Source organism: Wasmannia auropunctata, unplaced genomic scaffold, assembly GCF_000956235.1.
Source record: "Wasmannia auropunctata unplaced genomic scaffold, wasmannia.A_1.0 LD336078.1, whole genome shotgun sequence".
Taxonomy (NCBI): Eukaryota; Metazoa; Arthropoda; class Insecta; order Hymenoptera; family Formicidae; genus Wasmannia; species Wasmannia auropunctata.
In genome coordinates this window covers 3,300,323-3,319,581 of record NW_012026812.1, presented here as the reverse complement: position 1 = coordinate 3,319,581, position 19,259 = coordinate 3,300,323, and the positions used below count along the sequence as shown (strand labels likewise).

The 19,259-nt window shown below is 46.0% G+C and overlaps 1 long non-coding RNA gene across 2 annotated transcripts in view; it reads left to right on the top strand.

Moving 5' to 3' along the window:
• LOC105448967 overlaps nucleotides 1-19,259 on the top strand; it is a 101,891-nt gene that overhangs the window by 37,569 nt on the left and 45,063 nt on the right. For both annotated transcript variants that reach the window (XR_974293.1, XR_974294.1), the window contains exon 5: nucleotides 10,256-10,336. This is a non-coding gene — a long non-coding RNA (uncharacterized LOC105448967). The remainder of the gene's footprint in view (nucleotides 1-10,255; nucleotides 10,337-19,259) is intronic.

The following is a 19,259-nucleotide window of genomic DNA, read 5'->3' as shown; positions in this document are numbered from 1 at the left end:
TATTCTAGAGAGCTCATGTAAATAATTATATAATTTCTTCTTGGTTTTTTATAAAATTTTTATAAAATTATTGTTAATCACGAATTGTTCATTATACTTGGGAATTTGTAAAAAGACTACTGAGTTTGAACACCAAGTAGATTTTGGAGCGAATACCGCCGGTTTTTATACGGTTATAATCGACGAGGGAGAGGCGTATCTCGGAGGCAAATAGAGCTTCGCTTCCTCCACAAGCCCTTTGCCCCTCTGTTCCGCTCTTCTCTCGCCGATTCTCAGAGACGAAGACGACGACCGTCTCGTGGAGTCAGGAAATTGCGACTACGCGATCCCCCATCCTCCTTCCCATCCCGGCCTCACTCCTTTCAACCCTTATCCTCGATTTCGTCTATCAGTTTCGAAGTTTCGGATCTCAAACGCATCTTCACACGACAATTCTTATGAAATCATTTTGCAATTGTCTAAGCCTCTCATTGCAATCGCGAGTCAATTCAATAATTAAATTTACATTTTTTAGGCTCTGGCAGCAATTTTCCTAATTATAACGTAAAATTTTTTTAGCATGAGATAAAAAGGTGTGGGAAATGTTATCCAGAGTTTATTTCAAAAGTTTCTGCGCGTGTATTCATGTAGCGAAAGGAAATTTACTACGAGAAGAGAGTCGGTAATTAATTCGATCTTAGGTCTACAAGACCCCAAGAATTGTCACGGACTACTTTCAAGTACGTACGTACGTAACCTTCGAGATAATGAAACGGCCGAAAAGCGGTGTGATTAATACCGAGGCGCGAATTAATTAACGAACGTGATCGGAATAGAAAAGAGAGCGAAGGAAGGAGGAGCGCGCGCGGCGTATCGATGCACGTTTCGCGGCACGCAATGGAATTTACATAATAAACATAATAATAATAACGATGATAATAGGTTAATACAGGGGGAACCCGCGGCCCGGTTATATCCCCCGCACATAATTAACTTCATCGGCGGCCGTATCCTAATTACCACGCCTCGAATAATATTTGTTGATAATGAACATTATTACTGCGTATTGCCGATCGGGTCTCCCCGACGGTTACGCTCGCGTTGTAATCGTCCTGCAAATTTAATTCTCGCTTGGCTTTTTTGTTGGTCGGGAAAATTGTTTGTTGTGCGATTGTTTAGTTTTTGTGATTTAATTTAGGAATTTAAATAAATACGGATTAATGAAAAAACATCGACATGGAGGAGATAATCTTTCACTTACGTAATTGCGAATTAAAGAGTTACGATTAATTGAAGCACGGAGATGTGGAATCTTTCTTTTGGTAAATGTCCGTTGGATTTCCTGCACGGAAATTGCTTCGCGCGCATATATTTTTACGCGTCCGAATTTATTAAATAATAGCCTACTGAACCGTGACTGAAACGCGATCGTCGATGTAATGGGAATCGCTCCTCGCTTGCGTCTCGAGTTTCGCCCGAGGGTCGCCGAAGTGACAGACGTTGATTTCGGTTTCTGCTACCCCCGAGGGTGGTTTCGCCCTCCGCAGATGGGGGAGGAGAGAGGATCCTTGAAATCGACAGTATCTCTCAAATAGTTCTTATTGTTATAACTTTAGACTTAGTTCGTATCTTCTAATTTTTATAATTATTATAGTTACGTGTTAATAATATTAAGTTATAGATTATATTTATTAATATAAATACAATGCATGATTCCATAAATTATAAAGTTGGATGTGAAAAAGAGACACGAGAGTTTGTGCGGTTTTCTGAAAGAAAAAATTCGCGAGAAACCGTGACACGTGTCTCCACCGTTCCCCCCGCTTTTACCTTCGTCCGTCTGATATAATTCTCTGACGTCTGCTCCTCCAGACGAATACGGAATGAAATCGCTTTACGGCCTTTCGACGCTGCGGAATATTAATAAATGCTTCATATCGCCGCCAGCTGACATCTCTAGATCGCATAAGGCACCGCCGTAGAATAAATCCATCCGCGCATTCTGGTGCACCCTGTATAATATTAACGTAAATAATATTATAAAGTATAACGACAGGCAATAGAAATCGACTGGTAAAAATTGCTAACTTTTATTTGTACACGTGGCTAATACGTGTCGCTGACTGACGTCAATAGCAGATTATCGAAATAATTGAGAATAATTTTGGAAAATCATTAACATATAAATTAATTTAATAAATATAATATACGGAAATAATACGATCGCGTCATTAGCCGCATCGACGAATTGTTATCTTTATCACATACTGTCGAGCAACTTTTCAACATTGACAAGCGCGATCATATTGAGAATTTCGCGGAACGGAAGAATTTTCAGTGCTAAGTTTCGCGAAGAGTAGATGCGTTTTCCGAATGCTCGCCTAGACCTAACTATTTCTAGCGCCTATTATCGAGTAGAGCGAATAGAACGATCGATGAACGAATCTGCAGTGTCGTTGTTCTTTTTCTTCCTTCTTCATCACCCATACTCTTCTCGCCTCTCTTTTTCTCTCTTTCTTCGCGTTCACTGCTAATATCCAGACGCCAGGTCGGGGGTGGTGATGACTCGGAGGCGGAAATGGAGCAGCTCGAGTCCGGCGGGTCGGTGTGCTTGTCTCTCACCCTCCCTTCCCCTGATCGTAGTTTCGATTTTTGCACGGGGGAGAGACGTGTTACGCGTTTTGCTGTGCAAGCAAAGCGAAGAAAGACAAGAGAGACGAGCCGATCAACAGGCTTTATTGCGCTATCACGAAAGGAATAAAAGAGAAGCTCTTTTCGAATCTCGCGATTTGTGATTGGTTTCGTGTAAAAATTTTGCAAATAAAGAATTTCGTATTTTTTTCGTATAGAATGCAATTTAACATGTATTACGTTAGACAAACGCCAGAAAAAATAAGAAAATTATAGATGATTAGAGTATCATAGTTTATTCTATTTTATATAATTAATTGATATTTCTGTTAATTATATTTGTTTGATAACTATACCATCTTCTAACGTCGACGTAATTTTTAACATATATTCTCCCGTTGCATCTCCGCCGTTTCGGCACTCTTCTGAAATCTCTGGATTCTCTCTCTTCCGCCTCTCCACGATTCACCGCCTCTATCTCTCTAACGATCCCCGCCTTCTTTTATCTCGATCCACCGAGTCGTCCTAGACTTGCCTCGTGGCACGTCCTTGAGTCCTCTGAAATCGGAAACGGAGAGCCGCCGCGGGTTAGAAGAACGGAGAAAGTCGCTACTGCCGACGGAGACCGATATCCAGGACGACGGAAAGCTGATCGAATTACACACGTCCCTTACCATCGCCCGTCCCTCGATACGGTGAAAGGGATTTGGAATTGCAAATATCCAACGCGCGCGCTCGCTCGGCAAGATCCATCCCGCAGGATCTTCCTCGTCGACGGTGTAAACAGGCGAACTTTAGCCCGGAATTGTTGTAGGACGGGCAAATGGGTCAGAAAACGCAGCTGTACCCTTCGGCCAACCACAGCAGCGAGTCTCGGTAATTAATTAATTAGCTCACTGGCGCTTCCACTTGACTGTCTGGCCGCCATCTCGTTCACTCGCGCCTGCAGTCTCTGTCTTTCATCCGTGGCTGAAATTCATCCATCGCGCAGCGCAATTTTCGTAGTGGCGTGAGTAAAGAGTGATGGTTGCGCGTTTCATTCGGACGATGGCGCGATTTCGACAGCACAACCGTGTCTGAAAGTAAAAAGAAAAAATTAGCTCTTAATTTCCAAGGATATAAATACCTCTAAAACATCGCATTTTCTCTAATCTTTTCGATTATCAATTCGTTTGACCATTTATTACTTGGTAGCCGTATGGTTTTGCTCTATAGCGCTGCTGCGATGTTTCTCATACGAGACGAACGTCAAAGTTTCAGTTATTCTTTAACGTCTCAAAAATTCATCCGGTCGTCATCAGACTCTAGGCATCTAGGGTGAACCTGGCACCCGACTTAAAAAAATTTTTTTTAAATATTTATTAAATTAAATTTGGTTCGTATCTGTTTGTACCACATCATTTGTTACACATCTCTTTTCGTTTGTATTTGAAAGGATTAAAAATTATAAAGGGTTGAAAAAATGCTAGCACCCCACTTTTTGAAAATTCAGTACAATCACCTTCTTAAGGATACAAACGAAACGGAAGGTGGTACAAACAGGTACAAACGATTTCGAAACAGCACCCGCTTGTGGATTTAAAATATCTCAAAGTGGGATGCTAGCATTTTTTCCAACCCTTTATAATTTTGAACCCTTGAGGTACAAACGAAAAGAGATGTGTAACAAATGGGTATAAACCAAGCTTAATTTAATGCATATTTGAGAAAAGTAGACTTCACTTCTGCATGTCATCTTTTTTTTTAATTAGCGCACTTTTTTAGATTTCTTTATTTCCCTAATTCATTTCTTTGTAAAGTTATAATTGTAGTTTTATCCGAACCAATGTTTAAGTTTTCCAATGTGTAAACGACTATAGAGACTATCGATGTTTCCACGGTTGAGACGCAAACATTATTCATCTCAATCCGTCCCCCGATACCTGCAATTTAGAGAAAGTGCGAGGTACACTCTTTACGCACGCGCACGCACGCACGCACGCGCGCGCACACACACACACACGTGCGCGCGCATGTATCGTCCAAAACACTCTGCAAAGTGGCGGCGATATACAACCGCAAATATAGGTCCGCTCGTGCATTCTATACGGTGCGATCAGTTTAGCGCGTTCGTGTACGCTGAGCGTGCGAGGGTTGCACACGGGTCGGCACAGAGGGTGGATCGGGAAGCAGGCAGGAGGGGGGGGGTGCGAAGGGGATGCCACGTATTCGTTTCGTTCATTTCGCCGCGCCGCCAATCAGCCGACTGATCGCCCGACCGAGGTCACGTCGAGGGGGGTGAACTGCGGGGGATGCTGCGGGACAGCGCGCGAGCGGCAGTCCCGGTGGGAGGGGGCGGGGGTTGGAGGAAGGCAGGCGAGGGTCGGGGCAAACCGGGGGTGACTCGGTCCGGCTGGCAAACGGATCGCGGCGCGCGAGCCCCCGAAACTCGATTACTCGTGCCACGCCACTCTAAACGGCGTTACCCACGTGCGCGACGACCGGGATCCCAGTGGCGTCACGTGGGCGGGCGGTAGAAACGCGTTTAGTTCGGTCCTGTTCCGTTCGGATCGGATCGGATGGACGGAAGGACGAACGGATGGATGGACGAGGCAACGTTTCATGAAGTCCAGACAAGTTTCGATTTAATCTCGAGACTCTCCTTTGGCAGCGCCTGCCGTCACGTCGGAGATCGTCATGGAGCCCGTGAAGTTTCCCCGACGAGTTACCTTTGATTATGTCGGCAAAAGCGAGGCTCGCCTCGCCTCTCACCAGCTCACGCACGGCGATGACGACGACCATCGCTAAGTTTCGCGTAATTACGGGGATAATTTCAGGGTCGATTACGAAGTTCACTAACTGCGGTTAGGCGATTTTCCCTGTGTCTTTGGAGAGGATAGAGGAGAATACCGGTTAATGGTCAGCATTACCATATGCTAAAGTAACTCGTTCGGAAGATTCGATATTTTTTTGTCATGTTGTTTACTTTATTAAAAAAAAAAATGATTGCGGGTGTTAACTACGATAAAAGTCCGAATATTTTGAAAATAATTTTGGTATTAAATTACAATGAGAGACATCAAAATTCATTTGACTTTCAATAATTGTAAATTATTGTCCTTTATGTTTTTCATTTCATTTTCTTATCGCTTTGCTGTGTACGCGCAGAGTATACTTTTGCAGAGTATGCGAATCAAAATTATTCCTACAAGAAAGATCGAACTTGTATTCCTAGAAAGTCCCTGCAACCGCACTTTAAGTCAGACTCCGATTGCACCTAAAAACGGAATGATGGCCTTTAACGGCGGGTTAAAACGTCTCTCTTTCTCCCGAAGACGCCGGCCTGTCGTATGAAGCCGTCGACGTGATTTCCGCCACGCCTTCGCGCTCATCTCAGCACCGCCATCGCTTTTTCCTAAGTTACCCTCCTCTCTCCTTTTCTTTCTCGATATCGTCGTCGTCGTCGTCGTCGTCGTCGTCGTCGTCGTCGTCGTCGTTGTCGTCGAAGTGGCCGTCGCCCAGGCAGGCTGGCTGGCTGGCTGGCTGGGAATGATGGATACCGCCTGTTTTTCGTTCGTTTCAGCGGGCGGCCGCTCTCGCCAGGAGCTCTCGCCTTTATCCCGCCGCGTTAGCGAGGCTTTCCGCTGATCCTGGAAGCACGAACCGCTCGAAATCGTCCGGAGGTGGAGTCAACACCCCGTGTTGCCTCGCTTTTTCTCCCTGCCTGCCGCGCCTGTCTCTCACTCCCTCGCACTTTACGCCGTCTCGTTTCCTCTTTACATCGCCACCTCTCGCCATCTCCCTTTACCACCCTGCCTCTCTCTAGCTCTCTCTCTATTTCTCTCTCCCGCTCTCGCGCGCACGGAATCGCCTCGTTTCCTCGCTACGGGGTAGATATGTATGCGCGCTCGCGTAATAGCCTCGTTCCTGCCGTGCTCGATGGTAGATACGTGCCGCGTCGCGCCAGCCGAACGCCGCTCCAAGAGTTCAAGCCCGCGCGATAAACGGTGCCGTAGCGCCGCGCAGCGCCGTGAGCCACGCCGAGCCACGCCGAACCGCGTCGTATCGCGCCGCGCCGCGCCGCTCTGAGCCACGCCGCGCCACGCCACGCCGCGCGCAGCCGGGATATTCCGCGCCGCGACGGCACCCGTGGTACAGCCGTTAGCAAAAAGACGACGAGACCGCCGAGCAAGCCCAGAGAGAGATGGAGGGAGGGAGAGAGAGAGAGAGAGCCCGGCCTTTTCCGTCCGTACGTTCCACCGATCGGAAATCGAAGCCGGGATCGAGCCGCCGGGATACCGACGAGATATAGAAGATCCAACGTCAATTAATATCCGCCGTGCGTAATTCGACGGTAATGAAACGACGCGAGCCTTTCGTTACCGGTGATGCGTGGACTTTGTCTAGGATTTATTATTTATCACGAGTTATTATTACGTAGCTTCTGAGGGGGTAGTTTTAGGGGATATTTTGTGGACGGTCGGTACACAGACATTTAGACGAGACCAAGGAGGTACAGAGTTTCCTCTACGTTCGCAAAGATATTGTGAAGGTTTTCTGTATCTTCTTTCAAATTGTGAATGAGTCTTATATATTTCGTCTATGATATTTTTCTAATGTAAATAGCAACGTGGGCTGCTTTTAGCGCTGTGTGCGCTAGAATTTTTAACTTCCATGCACATAAAAAGATAAATATTAGGCGGTTTTTTTTTTTACGCCAACGTTCAGTGACTCCGTGCGAATAGACAACCAATTTTAGCGATTCAAAATCGAAAACATTTATTCTATCGCGCCGCTATAAAAACAACGAACGGAAACGATGGAGAGTATCGAATTCATCAAATTACCTAATTAAAGGCTATCATCGCCAGACAGTCCGAAAAACGCTCACTCGGTGAGGCAAATTAAAAATAAAAAAAAAAAGAAATTTCTCTCGAAAATAAAAAGGTCCCTCTCCCTTCGTATTTCCAGACGCATTGTAGTGTTCGCCGACGATTCTCCTCGCTCGCGGAAGTCGGCGATCGGTCAAGCGTCAAAGAGCAGCCAAGCGTCTTTTGGCGCGACCTGTAAGCGGTCTCAAGCGATGCTCGCACCCGCGGTACCATCGAAAGGAGGAAGAGGAGAAAGAGGAGGAGGGAGAGACAGCGGTAGACACGAAGCGAAGAAAGAGGAAGGAGGCGAGCGAGAGACGGGAAGAGAGCGGGAGCCGCCGCACGGTTATTTATCACGCGCCGCGCGGTTCGCCGATCGTATCCGCCCGTTCCTACCTCTCTCTTTCTCTTTCTCTCTCATCCCTGCCGCTGCCTCGCTCCTTCCACTGACCGATCCTCACATCCCCTTTCCCGTGTGCTATAGCACACGGCGAGCCTTCGTCCCACGGCGATCCGGTCGTCCGAGAGCCCCATTGCGACGAGGGACCAGGAGAGACTCGTTACGAGCGTCCCAGTGTCCCTCTTCCTCCGGAGTCCCCTCGTACTCTCCTTCCTCAACCCTCGAGCAGTGTCGCGTCGTTCCCTCTATCTTCTTCTTCCACTTTCATACTCCTCTCTCTCTCTCTCTCTCCGCCTCTCTTTCTATTTCTATTTCTCTCTCTTTCTCTCCCCACACGTCGCCCGTTCTTCTTTCTCGTATAACTCCCCGGAGGGATCGAGTCCTCTCGCCTCTCGCGCCAAGCACGTATGTATACATAGCGGATACATGCGAGCACGTATATAGTCACGTGCGCACGAACGTGCGCGCGTTCTCGTGGATATGGACGGGGTGGGAAGGCGGGAAGGGGAGAGAAAACGCTCGTGCGGGAAGAGCACAGCTATTCGAGTCTCACGCCGGATATTCGCGAGCACGACCACCGCCGGCGACGTACTTTTATGCTTTTTCTCTCTTTTTTTTCTCTTTCTTTTTCATTTTGTTTCGCTCCGTCCTTATTCCGCCGCACCGGACTCGCGCGCGGCTTCGCGCCGCGTTCTCCGGGTGTTTTCGGGCCAAGTTGTTGCAATAAGAAAGCGCGAGCGCTTGTGATGCCGCTTGGAAAAAATTAAGTAATTGGGGTCCAGGTTTCTGAATTTATGCAGCTTAAGCTGCGAGGTATCCTGCTCGCGCCTCGTATTTCAATAAAAATATATTTAGTGGTACACCTACTCCTTTCCCGGATTCAGAATAAATATGCTAGAAATAAAATTTCTAATTCTTAAGTGTAGCTTCTAAAGATAACGTTTTTCCCTTATTTTTTACTTATGATTCGCAGTTTCTTATGTTTTAAATGTCGTGACTTAAATATCGTAAATAACATCAATGAGATATCGAGTTTCTAACAATAAACGGACAGTATCTTGGTTCACCGTTCACGTGGTGCACTTTTGATCCCGATATTTTCCGACGTTCGCCGGATCGTTGTTAAGGCGACGCGCCGAGCCTCGTCGGAAAATAATTATCGTGGAAGGGATGCCCGCTTTCGATCGCGTCTCCCTGGTTTTTTTTTCTTCTCCTTTCGTTTTCTTCGCTGGTCTGCGCGCTTGGAGACCGAAGAGAGAGAAAAAAAATCGAAGCTTCGCCGTCGGGGAGATCCAGGAAAAAATAATGCCCTTCAGGCAAGTCGGCGGCGAGGGGGGGGGCGGGGGAGAGAGGAGGGTGGAAGGGGGTGGAATTCTCGCCCTGTGCTTAATGCTGCACGGAGGCGTGATGGTTGGCGATTGGAATTAACGACTTGGCGACCGTATTGATTATTCGTCTCCCCCCGGAGCCTTCTTATCTTATCCTTTCCCGCCTACTTTTTCGCTTCCTACCCCACCTTCCTACTCGTCGAGTTTGATGATCCTTCGTTTGTTTCCACGAGACTAACAGCCTCTCTCCCTCCGGGCGAAAATGCCGCGACCATAGTCCTGTCTTAATCTTTCCATTCGAATCATTCCTGGTTGCATCCTCGTCCCGCCCCACCCCGTACCATCCCGCCGTCCTCATCTTTATATTCCGGCTTAAAGGATTCGACCATTCTTCCCTCACTTGCGCTCGCCCGTCTAGCCCTTTCTTACGAATCCATTCTTTCTTTCTTCCGCTTTTATTTGCCGGTCCGCGAAAAGCGACCGACCTGCTGGTAGGCGATTGCGACCGACAATGTCCTCGGGGGGGGGCGAAAGGAAGTTCTGGCAGAAGTCTTCGTCTTCATACTTCTTCATCCTTCATTCGAATTCTTACATGCGTACCTTGATCTTAGCTTTCTAAATTACATTTCTGCGGATAATGTTCTCGAAAAAGTTCTTACGTCTTATTTAGTGGAAGATACTTTTTATTCTTCTCTTAAACCGTACGAAGAAATTCTATTTACATATGTTATTTAAAAAATATCGCAAAGATACTAGGGTAACTGTCCCTATTAGTGTGCTTTTATATTTAAATAAGTAATAAAAATAAACTGATACAAATATATAGACAAAGTATTTGTTTTTATTAAGTTAAAGTATTAATTTTATTTAAAAAATACTTTGTCTATTTATTTGTACCACTTTATTTTTATGACTTATTTAAATGTAAAAGCACACTAATAGGTATAGGACACACTAATAGGGACAGTTACCCTAATTATTTTTTAATCGCTAACACATACACCGCGAAGATTCGACCCGATCTTAAAAAACTCGAGAATAATCGAAAGTCCATCTGTATGTTACAGTCTCGTGCTAGCCAACAATTCCTGCGGGACTATATTCGCGCTCTATCGAGAGACGACGAGGGCGACACGGAGAAATGGAAGGTAAGATTATTCTTGGAAAAGGATCGCGGCGAGGTAGGACGGATGAGCCGGGTCGCTCTGCCGGTCGTTATCAGAGAGGAACTTGCTCATCGTTCTCCCGGGCACTTAACCGGCTACCACTTGCCGAAGGAAAAAAGGTCGGGGATAGAGAAAAATGGACGAGACGAGCGGAAGGTTTGGTCCGGTCGGCCGGAGCCTGAGCTCCCGATATCCTGCGCGCGGCTTGGCATTCGTCTTCGTCATTCTGGGAAGGGAAGCTCGAGAGCCCGAGATCCTACGCGGCGCAACCAAACGTGCGAGAATACTTTTCGCGTCCCCGCATTTCTTTTATATTTTATATAAGAGAGGAAATAATCTCGCGATATTGTTGTTACGCTCAAATTAAAATTTTGCGGAGTTATTCGAAATTAAACGATTTTTGTGTAGAATTTATTATAGAAAATAATATAATAAATTCTACGAATGTCTTCTGATCGGACGTAGAAAGTCAATTCTCTAAAAAAAAAATTAAGTAATTTTCTCTAGCAAAACTACCGGGGAAAAGAAAAGACAAGGCTTAAAAAGACAAAGAGTAAAGCTAAGGCTGCAGGGAGATAAAAACCGATTCGACGTGGATCAATATCGGTTGTTTCTTCGCCGAGACATCGACGCAGTTTCGCGTAGCCGCGCAAATTCTTGACACGTTTACGTAATTCTGTGAGTACACAGACGGTGTCTTGCGCGCGAAAACGAAGGACCGTCGCGCGCGGGAAGGCGCGCTTGTTCCCGGGAATTTCCGTCGCAGAATCCTCGCAAAGGTCGACTCGGAGTCGTCGCCTTCGCTGAGGGAGCAGAAACGAGCTGACGCCCGTGTGCAGGCAAATCCCCCGCAGGATCCTTAATCAGGCCCGACGCCTCGCCGGCACGTAATACGGGATAGAAGCTTCAGCCTCGTTTCCTATCCTCTAACCATCCGCGCTCGAACGAGCCTAATCTCGCCTGTCGGTCGGCTACGACTCGAAATTCTTCGAATCCACGAACTGTCGGCCAAATATCTCAAGATTTTCGTCGATTTATGTATTTAAAGAAATAATTTAATTATTAATTATTCTATTAATCTGAACGACGTTTCGATAAAGAAATTAACATAAAAACCTTACGAGGCTAAATACATGTATTCAACAAAATAGGACTCGCGTGCATAAAAAGAACAGGTTCCGTTCTCGGTTTTCGATTTAACCCGTTAAAATTCATACTGTTCGACCCAACCAGCGTCTCGCTTCGTGCGACGCATGGCATACTAATAGAGACATTTCTTTGCCATATACCAACGGCCATTACGAGGCTCGCGATCCGCAGATTTCCCATCTCGTTTCCCTCGCGAAGACCGACACGGAAGAACTTGCCGTGGATGAAGAGGGGGACGGGGAGATGGAAGGAAAGGCGAGCCACCCCTTGGCTGCCTGCAGGCTCCTTAATCAGGCGCGTCGCGTGGCTGGCACGTAACACGGGATAGGTTCAACCCCACTTCCCGTCCCCGCGTCGACGTCGACGTCGTCGACGACAACGACGACGACGACGACGACGACGACGACGACGACGTCGGTAACCGGTAACCTCATGCCACTCACACCACTACCGCCACACAGCTGTGTCTGTGCGTGTGGCGCGGCAGGGTGGTAAAGTGCCTGCGGTATGGGTCGTGCCATCGGCGACCAGGGGGTTGAGACTACGGGGGATAGGTAGGGTTATGGATCGGAGACTTTGCTTAAGCCGATGCCACCGTCCACCCTTATCCGGCTCGTGGCGTGTCCACGCCGGCCGTGCATTTTTCAACCCTCGCCGCGCGACGAGAATTTTAAGACCAGCCAGAGGGTTGAAGAAATGTTTCGAGGCTGAAAAAGCGTTTCTCGAGCGTTAATGCAGTAACGACCGACAATTATTCGCAACACGCTGCAATCGTATTTTAATTAATTTTTAGATGGATTAAATTTACGTTAATAATAAGATTATGTAATACGCAATCCAAGAAAATGTTCTACAACTGTTTACAATATTAGTGAAATTTTCAAAAATCTCTTTCTAAAAATTACGATTGCACTAACGTTATTTTGACTTTAAGCGAGGCTTAAAATTCTCTCAAGATTTTAAAGAGATTCAGAGTTTTAAGCCTCAAAATAATTAGCAATAAGGCATAAGCAATGCAATTTGATAGACTAAATTTTATGAGATAATATTAGATATATATAAAAAATTACGCATTTCTATTTTTAACACTTAATGACAGCTTCAATTAGTTGGAATTTAACAGAGTACAATAAAGAAATCTAAAATATTTTTCATAATGATGAACCTCTAATGATGAACTCTACGAACAATATACGATAATTTGAAAATACTCTAACATTCAATAAATATGCGAAACATTGAATTTTGTTCGGGAATTCGAATCTATGAAATTTTATCCAACACGCGACTGCAACTAAAAATGTCTAACGTTGAGAAGTAGCTAACTTTATCGGCTGGCATTATGTCTGCTCATAAAGCCTACCTACTACTTGTATGGCAGCCTAAGGAAATCGTCATCACTTATTCCGAAAGTTTCGACTTTAACCCGAACCGAGAAAAAACGAGAAGCGACGTTAATTCCCCTCTGCCTCCGTTAGCGACGTCGCGACATTGCATCCTGCAACCCGTGTATCCCGACCGTGCTGGGGAGATCACCTTGGCGAACGAGCCACCGCCGAGGCTGCGGCAGTACCGCGTCGAAGCCACGACGGTAACTCCTGATTATCCCTCGGTCTCGGATTTCGACCGGGACTTCCTGGGCTTATCGAGCCGTAGCCAATGGTCGTCGATGCTGCATCGCACGGTATCATCGATCCAGGGTTCGAAAGCAGATATCAGACCGGCGTATCAGCCGCCGGCGCCCTTCCCCTCGCCGTCCCCTACCCACCGCGTCGCACCCGCGTCGTTCCCTGGTCCCTGCCACTCGAGGATTACGGCGTTGGGACCTTTCGAGTCCTCGAGTATTATCGAGCTCGACACGGAGCCGCGCGCCGAGGTGTTCGCCGCACACTCTCATCCGCCCTTCTCTCTCTCTCTCTCTCTCTCATATCCCTTGCTACTGTCGCCTCTCATGCACCTCGATCTACTCCACCTTGACTCTGCCTCTCCGCTCATCATCGGCACGAACTTTCGCAGCTCTCGTATCGAGACTCCTTCAAAAAACCACACGTGCGTCAGACCACCACATTCTCCACCTGTCCGCGTTCTCTGGTTCCCTGCACGTATCTATATTCTTACCTTTTTGCTGTTTCCTGCTATTTTTTAAGTTTTTTTATGTTAGTCTATTTTGTTTGCAATATCAACCTGTTCATCGTGATTTTTTCTACCTCAGAATACTTGCCTGTAGTATATTATTTTGTCATTATTTAAACATTTGTCTTGATTCAATGCCGATTATATCGATGGTCAAGTTTAACAAGCTTGATCAATCGCTTATTCTAGTTTTTATTGTTTGAAGAAATATAAAGATAGAATTTAAAGTTAAACTTTTTGTGAAAATCTTTAAATTTTTAAATGATAACATAAGTATCGATGCTTTGATATTAAAACAATTACAATTTTTTCTTTCAATCCACAATTTCCGCCATTAAAAATAAACTCTTACGAGTTCTCGGCATCTAATAAATAATAATGCTCGATATAAAAAAAACTTGAGTTAAAACATGAAATAGATCTCCTACACTCTGCTTTTTTCCTTTCCCCTATTTCTTTCCTCAATTTTCCTCGACTCAGTCTATTTCCTGTTCCACTTTCTTCTCTTTCCGCCTCCCCTCTCTCTCTCTCTCTCTCTCTCTTTCTCTCTCTTCTCGCTTGTCACGGCATCACGTCATACCGCAGTCCCGCTGCCTGCCACCTCCATCAAACTGCCGGCGCCTCCAGCAGCGGCAGACAGCCGCTACGCGCGCACGTGAGCGTATCGACACTCGCACGCGTGCAGCAGATACACATACATACACGCACGTGCGCCTGCGCGCGCACACATGTACATATGCGCACACAGACACGGCACGTCTCCGCGTCAGGTCGGCATACAGATGGATACGGATGTCACGGCAGTAGCGCGGTTCTCCACTCACCGTCCTCTCCGTTCTCCCCTAGCCCCTTACTCCCGGGCTCCGGCACGCACTCCGCTTGATTCACTCTTTTTCTCCTTCCCTCTCGCGCCAGCCCGCCATCTCCTTTCAGGGATGTCGGTGGTGAGATGGCGAGGAAGAGAGAGAGAGAGAGAGAGAGAGAGAGAGAGAGAGGCAGGAGAGAAAGAGAAAGAGAAGCGAGCAACCGCACGAACTGAGGCATCGTATCCCTCACGCCCTGTATACGAGGTGTCCTAAGTATCACGGATTTTTACCCGGCTATAGATTCTCCGTGGAAAATTGTTGCGATTTCATCTGAAGATTGGATTCGATTGGATCTCGAATTTATATCTCGCTCGCGAAAGGTTTATTTGAACTTTTATATACGATTCTCTATTCCTGAAATTCAGTTTACCTAAATTTCTAAATTTTTCGATTTTCCATGTCTTCACGTTAAAGTATATCGTACATACATCGTTCTTAAGTCAATCTATGTATGTAGTTAAAAGAAAATACGTGATTTTTGAGACACCCCGTACGTTATTGCTCCATGGCCCCAACCCCGTTTTCCACGCTGGGCGGCACTCGCCGTCTCTTTCGCCAGCTCTTCCTTTCGCGCCGCTGTTGGCGAAACGATATATCGGGTAAACCCGTGAAAAAAGAAGTTTTGGATGTACGCTCAAACGCAATTTCTTTCTAAGTATGAAAAGCAGCGTTCTAAGAAATCAAGTTATTAGGAGCTTGAATTTACAGATATGTATAATATAAACCAACATAATATAAAGCAACAACATTTTTCCGTTCTTTTTTCTAATTACTTCAAAAGTTTTTTACCTTCTGTAAGTTCAACAATTCTCGAAAATCTCGAATGCCGAAACTGAGCTTTCTGTCCTATTACCATTTTACAATTAATACAATTAATTCGGTTGCTTTCTGTATTTATATTTTGAGCAATTGAATGGTATCCTGCATTTCACGGTTCACCCGTTGTGCATTGCATCGAGGGTCCAGCGACCGTCTAACTGCGCGCCTCCGAGTTCGAGACTGGAACGGCTCGAGTCTGGAAAGGAGAATGGGGGTTGGGAGCAGTTCGAACGTTTCGGAATCTCCGTTACCGCTTTCTCGTATAAGGGCGACTACTCTCCGATATCCCGGCAGCCGAGAGCTTCGTGGGATCGCAACCAAGAGAAACCGTTTTCCCCGGGAAAAACGTGCGGCGCGTAGCCACGGGCGTCGCGCGACATAAGGATTCGAGATGCACTTGCAGCCGAGCACTCACTTAAAATTCACTTAAAATGAATTCAGAAATGCAGTAAAATAATAAAATAAGACGTTAGTTCTTCGAGCGATGAGAACTGCATTTCTAAGAATATCGATTGAAAAACTTGCTATATTATTATCAGGAAAATGAGTTTTGTTAAACCCTGGCTTCACTACAAGTTGAAACCGAATATCGAGACTACGAGGAGACTGCGGGGCAAATTCCTCGAAATCATACGAATTGCAAAATATAGTATTTTAATTAGTGATAGGTAATTGTAAAAATAATTACATCCCCTATTTCAAGGTAAATTTGTGGCGCTGTCGTGGTAGTTTGTGTTTCTCGAATCGCGACTCTTTCGTCGCAGATCCGCGCGCTCTCGGAAAAGCGAGAGACGCGTCGCGACAGTCAGGGCGAGGGTGAGTGAACTCGTGCGACGTTATCGCGTCCGCCGTGCAGCGCTAATTCGACGTCGAACGGACGCGTCGCGTCGCGTTGCCTCGCCTCGCGTCGCGTCGCGTCGCGCCGCGTCGCGTCGCATCACAGTCGCGCCGGTCTCGTGGCACGGGAGTCCAAAAATGCGCGCGAAACGTCGGATCTCGCGTGTACACACACATGGGGGTTCGACTTCCCCCTCTGTCTCTCCGTACTTTCTACTCTCCTCTCCCGATGAGACACACACCCCGTATGCAGACGGGTGTCACGTGCAGGTGCAACATGCTCGCGTCCACTTCGTGGGAGAATCTCTATGATATCACGAACTGTGCGACGCCGTGTGATAAAGGAAATATATATATATATATATATATATAGATATATATATGGCAGTTTTTCGTAAAATGTTGCATATATTATAATGTATATCAGGTTAATCAATCAACAACCGCTGCGCAGGAAGATTCTTAATTAGCTAAACTTAAAGCAATAATCCCCCGTCGTTGTTTTATGCAATTGAGACGTTTGATAGGAAGTTTCGCATCGTCAAAGTCTATAACGTAGGACTAGAATCGAAGGATCCGCGCGAGGTGAAACTCTCGCTATATCCGCTGATACTCCTCCGACAGGAGGGATCTCGCGGTGGCTGGGGGATTAATCATTGAGCGCGAGTACTTTGGGGTCCGCATGCAAAATGGCTGCGATCGATCCATCGCAACGCCAACGAAATGATTTCGTAACGAGAGACTCTCTCTCTCTCTCTTTCTCTTTCTCTTCTTCCTGCTCTATCCGTGCATGTATTTGTCTCATTTTCTCTCGTCCCTTTTGCCTACTCTGTCTCTCTCCTTCTCTCTCGCTTCTCCCCGCATTTGCTCGATCTCTTCGTCTTTCTTTCTCCCTGCCAATCTCGCCGTCTCGTTCGCTCGCCCGCACTTTCCGACCGTCCGACGTCTGGTTCACGACCTCGTTCTATTCTCGCTGAAATTACGAGCTCTGTCGGCTCCGTCGCGCTTCGAAAGAGCGACTCCGCGTGCAACCGCACGCCACGACGGCGGAGTTTCCGCCGTCGCGACGCGCTCTTCCCCGCGCGCGCGCGAAAAAGGAAGCCAGTATAGTTCGGGGCCAGAGAAGAAGACGCGTTATTTTCGGCGTATACGAACCTCGTTGCGATTTAAAGACTAAAATGCGCCAAATCCTAAGAATTTAAATTTTTCCACAATAATAACGTTATTTCCATGCTACATTTCTCCGACGTACGATTAAATTGTAATTACATCCTTCAGTTAACCTCTTGCCCTCTATGCTCATTCATAGCGCTCATCGCAACTTTGGCATAAGATATATTTCGTCACGACTACGTATTATATATCGCGTGGAGAATTACATCGGTTTCGATCTCCGGGTTATTTTAACGTCACCGATCGAACCCGAGCCGAAGCGACGCGCAAATTTGATTACATCCTCTTTTTTTTTTTAAGTGCCGTTCATCCTCTCTCGCGGTCTGCCGATTACGCGGGCCGAGCGCGCGCGATGTCAATTATTCACGTGTAACGAAATTGATTAGCCCAGGAACGGCGCGCGATGCGTAAAGGCCGCGGTCGTAAAATGGTCTTAATGGTCTTACCTCGTCCGGTCGGAATTAATTTAGCGCCGCTTTGTCGCGCTATTATGAGGCGTGCAAGAACTTTTTTTTATGACAGTTGAAGTGTTTGCTATTACGACGAAAGGCGGTAGTGGTGACATTTCGTGTACAATAATTTTATGGCAGATTAATTTAATTTTCTGCTGTGTTCTGCGATTGAAATCTTGCGGTTTTCGCGATTTCTGTGATTAATATTAATCAGGGGTCGGTCGTATTTAAAATAACATTATTTAAAATATGTATTTTGAATAACAAAAAGTAAAAGAGTTATTTAGTACTTATTATTTTAAATAGCTTCTCCTGATCTATTTTATATTTAATATTTTAAATATGTTTTTGGAATATATTTTATATTTGTTATTTTAAATAAGTTGTATCAGTTATTTTACCGATCCCTGATATTAATCAAAAAAATTCTTGACCGTATGTACAATTTAAAAAATTTCGACATATTTTTAGATAGCTGTTTAGAGAGAACGAAGCATGAACTTTTGCTTCGCTCATGATTTTTTTTTTCGACGGTATCATGTATCGGAGATCAGCGTAGGTGATAAAGAGGCGAGTGGCGCGCGGACGTTTTATTTCTGTGTTATCGTTAAATTTACACGGGGGCGAGGGGTCGCGCGCGAGGGGATAGACCGCAACCGGGGGTTTGAGCGTTGTTTCTGATATGGACATTGACGTAAATGTTGCCCACGCGAACGCGAAACCTCCTCGCGGAACCGCCGCTCGCTATCGACGTTGACAACGCGGCGTGCACACATGTCACATGATCGTTATATCGATCACCTCCGGCGTTGCTCCACTTGCCACGAATCTCCTTCGCAATGGGAACACGCTACAAATAGAGACGATAATGAATCATATATTATATATAAACAAAATTTTATACATAAAATATATTAAACATTCTTTTAAAAATAATGGAAAATTAACAGGAAGAGAACAATTTACGATTTGACAAACACGATAAAAAGAATAAAATAAGGATGAAATAAAGTTGTTTCCATACGAGACAACTTTTGCAGAAAAATTGTCGCAGAAAATGTTTAAAAAAAATTTTATAGAAAAAATGACGTCAGGCGAATCATGTAATCAATCATCATCAAATAATGAAAAAATTTGAATTCAATCCTAAATTCTTGGACTCAAAGCGTGCATCACTTTCTAGGTACTACTCCGCGGGCGTATACTCATGACAAGTGTGGGTGCGTACGTGCGTGCGTGCGTGCGTTTATCGTCATTCGTACGTAGGTACACGCGTGTGTGCGTACGCACGCCGGGACTTGACAACGCGCCAGCTGTCACTCGCCGTTTACGCCGTTAATGAATAGGCGACGCAGCGGGAGGGAGGGACGGCCGCGGGGGCGTTCGCTCGATTACCAAGATTAAAGAGTCGCGTCGCGAAAATCGATAAGCGTTATATTCGCGGCGCGGCCGCGTCCTATCGAGGCCGGCGCATTT